At 51.4% G+C, this 7,733-nt stretch overlaps 1 long non-coding RNA gene across 1 annotated transcript; it reads right to left on the reverse strand.

Annotated features, from left to right (window-relative positions):
• Window positions 1-1,519: 1,519 nt before the first annotated feature.
• Window positions 1,520-7,405, reverse strand: LOC111538182. Its single transcript, XR_002730249.1, has 3 exons — window positions 7,321-7,405; window positions 4,247-4,386; window positions 1,520-2,990 (listed from the first exon to the last, which is right to left on the reverse strand). It is a non-coding gene; the product is annotated as an uncharacterized LOC111538182 (long non-coding RNA).
• Between the last annotated feature and the right edge of the window lie 328 nt (window positions 7,406-7,733).

The raw sequence follows: 7,733 nt of genomic DNA on the forward strand, positions 1-7,733 counted from the left end.
GACAAATAGAAAGAGGCGTCCTGGAGACATGTGGGGAGAGAAAGGGGGCTCTAGAGACCAGCAGGGAAAAAAGCCACGGGTTCATGAGCTCCAGGGAAAAAGAGCTCCAGCAAAAAGGAGAAGAGCAAAGACCAGCAGGGAGAAGAGCTGTGGGCTTAGGGGCTCCAGAGACCAGCAGGGAGGAGGGCTGTGGGCTCATGAACTCTAGAGACCAGCAGGGAGAAGAGCCATGGGCTCATGAGCTCCAGGGACCAGAAGGGAGAAGAGCAGAGACCAGAAGGGAGGAGGGCTGTGGGCTCACGGGCTCTAGAGACTAGCAGGGAGAAGAGTCGTGGGCTCATGGGCTCCTGAGGCCAGCAGGGAGGAGAGCACAGACCAGCCGGGAGGAGGGCCGTGGGCTCATGAGCTCCAGGGAAAAAGAGCTCCAGCAAAAAGGAGAAGAGCAGAGACCAGTAGGGAGAAGAGCAGTGGGCTTATGGGCTCCAGAGACCAGCAGGGAGAAGAGTCGTGGGCTCATGGGCTCCAGAGGTAAGCAGGGAGGAGAGCACAGACCAGCAGGGAGGAGGGCCGTGGGCTCATGGGCTCCAGAGACCAGCAGGGAGAAGAGCCAGAGGCTTATAAGCTCCAGAGTCCAGCGGAGAGAAGAGCCGTGGGCTCATGATCTCTAGAGACCAGCAGGGAGAGGAGTCGTGGGCTCATGAGCTCTGGCTCACATTAGCTGAAGCTCTGCCTGGTAGGGATGGGCATCAATCCTCTACTCCTGGATCTTTACCAGAGAGGCAGAGCTGTAAACAGTGTGCCAAGGACAGCTCTCACTTTGGTCATGAGAACAAAGCAAAGGCACGTTGGCAGGAGGCAGGACCCTGAGCCAAGCTGAAGGGCCCTGCTGGTGTTTGAAGCCCACTCACTGCCCTCTCCTGGCAACAACCTAGAGGAGCCAGTCCCAAGAAAGATGGGCAGTCAGTGACTCCCAGAGCAATCCAGGGTGCAGATGAGAATTCTGGCAGGTACCAGGGAGGAGGGAAGGGCATGGCAAAGGAGCAAGCTATTCCTTCAATAACTTCAGTAACCTCAGGGATCTTATCTCTGTCTCCGCTTACGAGCTGTGTGACCTTAAACAAGTTACTTAGCCTCTGAGCCTCAGATTCCACATCTGAAAAGTGAGGAAATCATACAAACTAGAATCATACAAGATGGCACGGTGAAATAAGTCATGAAATTATGGTTGCCGTTAGTAAAGTTCCAAGGCTAACTACTTGCTCAGTAGTCTGAGAGGGGCTCTTACTTTTCAAGGTGTCAGTAAAAAAAAAAAAAAAACTATACACTGCTGTCTCTCATGCCATCAGTCACTGGGGGTCTAGTGCATCGTCCTGAGATGATGTCACCTCACCCTCATAGAAGGTCAGTACTGCAGCAAAATGAGGGAGCCTATTTCAGGAAGGCCTCCATTTTTGCTTTAAAAAATATATGATGAACTGAGGGCTTGGATAGCAAAGAAGCTCACTGACAGGAACAATAAAGGTGTCTCATTAATTATGTCAGAAGCAGGTGTGTGGCCACACATGGCTTTCAGGCTCCTGTCATCTGCTTCCATGGATGCCTTCAAAGCTCTCCTCCAGCACGTTGGCCTCCATGACCATGAGGCCATGCCATGTGTCTTTCCATCACCAGGTCTTTGATGGTAATCTGCTCTCCCGCCCCCATCTCAGAAAGCTCTCCCTATGTCAGGACCACCCCAAGGCCAGCCACGTGGCATGATGGAGAGAGCACTGGCTTGGGAGCCTGGTGATGGAGGGCTTCCTCTGACTATGCCACTCCTGGGCTGGATGACCCTGGAGGAGTCACTTCTTGTGTCAGGCAGAGTTTGAGGGATGCAAGCAACAGAAACCAATCTGGCTATAATCCACACGGGGAAGGGCGGGCCCAAGAGGGTCTCGGAATTTAAAGGAAAGCAAAGGACCAGACTCTGAAGGCAGAATAAGGCTATCTGGGGGTGGGGTTGGGGCTGGGATCCAAGGAGTCCCAGAAGCAGGGTCCCACAAGAGCATCTCCTCAGGATATGACCCCACCCTCCTCCTGGGGTAAATCAGCCTCAGCCATTTCTAATGCTTCTGTCCTTATGCTTGAAACAGAAACTCCAGAGACCGAGAGAGATAGGGAGAGCTAGAGGAGGTGGGCACCTTGACTGATAATCCCACCAGTCAGCCCGTCATAGGGAAGAGGCAATTCCCCCAAAAGAAGTCAGGGTACCATGATCAGATGGAATGGGAATCAATGTTGGGCAGGAAAATACCAACACATCTACACTTTCTCCTTCTGGGGGCTCAGTTTTCTCATCTGTGAAATGGAGACAGTGACACCTTGCAAGAGTGATGTAGATTTGATGCATACCGTGACACAGATGAACAGCAGTTGTTGCTGTTGGTGATAGCGCACAGGGCATTGAGCGATACTGAGAGCATCCCTTACGTTGATGACTGTTACACTAGTTGTACTGTCATGCAGTTAGGACTGAATAACGACTAGATGTTATTGGCTGTTTGTCTGAGTCCCAGTGGTGTCTTCCTTTCATGAAGAAAGGAGTGAGACATATGGACATTCATTCTCATTTAATACTCAGAGCCAGTCCATTTTCCACATGGAAACTGAGCCTCGGAAAAGTGAAATTGTTGGACAGTTGTGGGCATTGCTGGATCCACCTCAGGTCTGTGCTGCTCTGAAGTCATGGTGGCAGACACAGTTCCGGGAGATGCACGTTCCAAGTGAGCATCCCCTAGAGTCCACTGGGGGTGCCGCATCCCTCCGCGTGGGTCTCCCGTGGAACTCCTCGCTGTGTTTCTTGCTCCCTAAGCCGTGAAGATGGTTCTGCTTTCCCTCTGGAAGAGTATTATGTGGATTCACTTGAAGTCATGTTTGGGGCAAACAGGGCACCAGATGCTGGAATGTAGTCACCTCCACTCTTCCAGAGAGGTATGAGGATTTAATCTTTGCTTTTCTTAAAAATAATAATAATAATAATGGTTCTGAGGGCTGGAGGACATATAAAATCAAAGGGAAATTACAGGCAATGTGCAGAGAATTCTTAGTTTCCAGATGCTTGTCAACCCACCTCGGGAAACGAGCCCCTCTCACAGGTAAGGGCTGCCAGAAGCCCTTTCCGGCTGGAGAACATCACGGAGGAGAATTAGTGAGACCCCTGCCTTCTTGCATGGTACCTGGCACTGCATTTAGCAGCATTTAAGAAACAATCTCCCCATCAACGCTGATTAGGAGGAACATCAATTTTAATGGAGAGGTGTTACCAAAGTCTGGCCACATGGCCTAGCTGCAAAGGTCGCCCTTTCTCAGAAGGTCTGCATTCCCTTCCTCCCCAAATCAGGCACTGGTGTGTGGGAGAGAGTCAGCCTTTGCTATTGAGTGGCTGACCTCCATCACTTCACAGGGCCCGGGATCCTCCCAGCAGAGATACCCCAGGGCAAGCAGAACCTGTCCATTTGTACAGGGCTGTGGCTGTGGGTCAGGTGAAGGCAGGGGTTATAGATTTTTCTGGAGCTATAACCAGAAAGCCCATCTAAAGCCTCCGTGAAGATGATGATCCCTCCCTTAACCACAAATTCCACTGACATGATGAGCGATTTCATGACTGTGTGCATTTTCAGCAACCAAGCAAACTTCAGTGCATGCAACATTGCAAGTTGTGAGAACAAAGAGAAGCTGGATATTTGAGTGGAGGCCCAACCCTCTCGGCTGCAGAGCTTCTGCCAGAGCTCTTTCCCTAAGATTCACTGATGCTGTCAGAGAGGAAGACACGGACTCATGCCTCTGCGTTGGCTGGCCTAGATAATCTAGGATGGCCTCGTGTGTGCTAGTGAGTGTCCTGTTGCTAGGGGCAGCTTGGTTCTCCTCCGTGTGGCCTCTCAAGGAGGCTAGCTTGGGTTCCTCCCATCAATGTCCCATCAATGTTTCAGAGTTCCAAGTGCCACAAAAGAGGGCAAAAGTCTTAATGCACGAGCACTTTTTAAGCCTCTGCCTCTGCCATGTTTGCTAATGTCCATTGGCCAGAGCAAGTCATGGCCAAGCTGAGAATCAAGAGGTGAAGAAAGGAACCCTACCTTGGCTGAGAGGAGTTACTGAGGCCATGTCTTTGTAAACAACCTACCACTCTGCCCCACCCACACCCCACACAGACAAGTTTCCCTGTTAGATATTCTCACCACTCCCTGAACTTTCTCTCCAGGGCACTTACCCACTGTAGTTGACTATTTGTACACTGAGTGGTTTGTTGTCTTTCTCTCCCATATCCCTGTTCCACCATGAGGGCGGGGGCTGATGTGTGTCCGTCCGCGCCAAGCACAGTGGCTGCTACATAGTGGGTACCAGTAACTACTGGTGAAGGAAGCAGGAAGGAGAGAAGGAAAAAAAGAAAAAGAAGACAGGGAGGGCGGAGGGAGAAATAGGGAGGAAAGGAGGAAAGAGGGCAGGACAAAAGGAGCGAAGGAGTCCTGGAACAATGGGGGCACTTCTTAGGCGGAGGACTAACTGGAATCTCTCTGGGTAGCGGGTGCCCTGAGCATCCCCCAAGCCCACCGCACTGCTTTTAGCCTCCATATCTTGGCTCCTCCTGCCCTCCTACCTGGCTACCCTCCCACCCTCTTTCCTCTGCTGGCTCAGCCCTAGGTTCCTTCCATGTGCATCTCAAGGGTCTCTCCCCACTTCCAACAGCTTCCCCTCGACCCCTTCCTCCTGAGCATCTGCCCGGCTCAGGCAGCTCCCCACACCCCCGCCTACTGCTGCCCAAGCTGTCCTGCACATGCGCCTCTCAACTGAGCTCTGCACTGGCCCTTTGAGAAATCTAGGACAGGCATATCGATCTTTCCATCCCATTGATGAGAACTCAGGTTCAGAGAGGCTCGATGTCCACGGTCACCCTCCAGGACCAGAGTCAGTCTGGTTCAATAGTCCCCAGACTACAATGCCTGTGGTGAGGCCTCAAGGCCCTGAAGGAGGGGGCCCCATCCTGTCTTGGTGAGAGTGGATGCCCATGCCAGAGCACCCAGGATTCTGACCTCTGGGCAGTGGCAGAGGGCAGCCAAAAGGCCAGAGGCAGAGCCTGCCATCTCCTAGCCCTCAAGGGCTTCTTCCAGAATGACTGGGCTCTAGGGCAGGCCTGCAGCCTCCCAGGTGACACTTTCATGGCACCATCTCTCCCATGGAATGTCTTCTTTAGAAAAGAGATGAGCCCATTCTCAAAAGGGGAAGGGGCTTCCAAGGCCACGCAGCAAATTAGGGCAGCCCGAACTCCAGACTGAGGCTCCTGCTGTCCCTGCAGTCACATCCTGTCCTGCCTCACTGCCTTCCCAGCCCTGCCTCCTTCCCACCTCCACAGGGCTTGTGACCAACTGAAGGAGATTAGACTAGTTAGCGAGGGGCCACTTCCTCAATCCAGGCGCGGGAGGGAGGGGAGGGGTAGAGGGAGCAGACCCACCGAGCAGGTGATGGATCTCACAATAGGTATTTGCCGCGTTATCGGTGACTGTCTTCAGAACTGCACCTCCGTCTACACTGCTTGATGTACATGAGTGTGCTGGTAGGTACATCCTGGGGATGGGTGCTTGAGGTAACATAATTAGGAAGCAGCTCCACATGGCAGTGAGCCTCGGATCTGGTCAATCATGGCTTTGCTAAATCGGCACCGGAGGCCGTGGCTAATCAGCATAGGAGATGTTGCCAGTGCCTTTTCATTGGTGAAATGAGCTGTACAAAAATGTGGTTGGCTCCCGAGATCATGCAGTACCCTCCTCTCTTTGTGAACCAAGCTCAAGAATTCCCCCGGCTCCATCTGGGCCAACAGCTGCCCACTGAATAGAAGGCACTGAGTTCACTGGAAACCTCAGGACCTGCCTTCACCAGGGATCCTGCCCTCTCCAGGGTCCTGCCTTCACTAGCGATATTGCCTTCAGAAAACGCTTGCACTTGCCTGGGAGTGACACTGGCGTGCAGGGTCTGGTCAGATGCCCCCAAGGACAGTGCATGGTCCTTGCTGCATGCCTACTCTGTGCCAGGAAACTCTCCACATGAAGTACATATTACTTCATGAAAAATCACTGCTATCTGGGCGTGGTGGCTCATGCCTGTAATCCCAGCACTTTGGGAGGCCAAGGCGAGCAGATTGCTTAAGGACAGGAGTTTGAGACCAGCCTAGCCAACATGGCGAAACCCTGTCGCTACTAAAAATACAAAAAATTAGCTGGGTATGGTAGCACATGCCTGTGATCCCAGCTACTCAGGAGGCTGAGACGTGAGAATCACTTGAACTTGGGAGGTGGAGGTTGCAGTGAGCTGAGATCATACCACTGTACTCCAGTCAGAGTGACAGAGTGAGACTCTGTCTAAAAATAAATAAATAAATAATAAAAGTCACTGCCACCTCCATTTTACAAGAGGTACCAAGTGGATGTGTTGCATCCCTAGGGCCTCACAGGGAGGAAGTGGTGGAGCTGGGATTCGAACCCGGGCTGTTGTTTTTTGTAAACGATCAAATAAATAATGTGAATGTACTGATCTATGATAAGCTAGCTGCATGAGATGGAGACTCAAACACAGACAAAGCCAAAGCCGAGACGCAGAATTTGCTGAGAAATCTCATTGTATCTCACAAGCGCAAATTGCTAAGCCCACCACATACCCAGGCTGTGCCGTCTGACTGAAGAGCTTGTGCTCTGAACACCATACAGCCTTCTTCCTGCAGCTGAGGAGCTGGAGGCCTACTGGAAAACGGGCTCTAGATGGCTGAGTTTCAACGGGAGCCTACAAGTGTCCCTCCCCAGCCTTGCACCTGCGGTGGCTCCATCACCAAGAACCCACTCTCCCTCTGGATTCGGCCCTCCACCCTTCCCTCCCAGCTCACATGCTTTTCCCAGGCACACTGAGCTCCTGGACCACACCAGGCAGTTTCACATCCAGCAGCTTTGCTCACCGGGCTCCCCTCACTTCCCTTGGCCATTGCCTACCAGGTAAACATCCATTTATCTTTCTTGGCTTCATCAGGCCTCATCACCTCTACCAACAGTACAACACTGGACAGCGGATGCCCTTTGAGACACACCAGTGTGAGGCCACCCTCACCCTGCTGTGTGAACTTGGACAAGTGACTCAATTTCTCTGAACATCAGTTTCCCCATTAACAAAGTAGGTTTGTGGTACAGGTTAGAAAAAATGCACATTAAACCCCTGACAAGGCTTCTACTAAAAGCAAAACACGGTACTTATTTTTAGAAAGTTTTCCTGCCTTCTGCCCCAGTAGAACTGAACTCTACATACCTATATACATCTCAGACTCTGTGGACATAGTTGTGTCTTTTTTTGTTAGCACTTCTCACCAGCTGGCATGTTGTGTATTTTCCTCTGTTTATTTTCTGTCTCCTTCATCGCCGGACTTCATAAGGTGCAACTCCTTGGGGGCAGGAATCTTGTCTGTCGTGTTCATCACTGGATTCCAGGGCTTGGAATGCTGCCTGGCACTTGGTAGGCCCTACGTTAAAGTTGATTGGTGAAATGAATGTGCAAATAAAGGAATAAAAAAGTGAACAAATGAACCCATATCCACTTCCTGCATTAATCTCCATCAATCTGTCCCCAGCTCCCAGCACAGTAACTGACATGTGTGTTCGGCTTGGATTGTAGAACAAATCTTATCAATTCTTTGTTTATGCATTTATAAAACACAATTTCAT

Source organism: Piliocolobus tephrosceles, chromosome 6 (genome assembly GCF_002776525.5).
Source record: "Piliocolobus tephrosceles isolate RC106 chromosome 6, ASM277652v3, whole genome shotgun sequence".
Lineage (NCBI taxonomy): Eukaryota > Metazoa > Chordata > Mammalia > Primates > Cercopithecidae > Piliocolobus > Piliocolobus tephrosceles.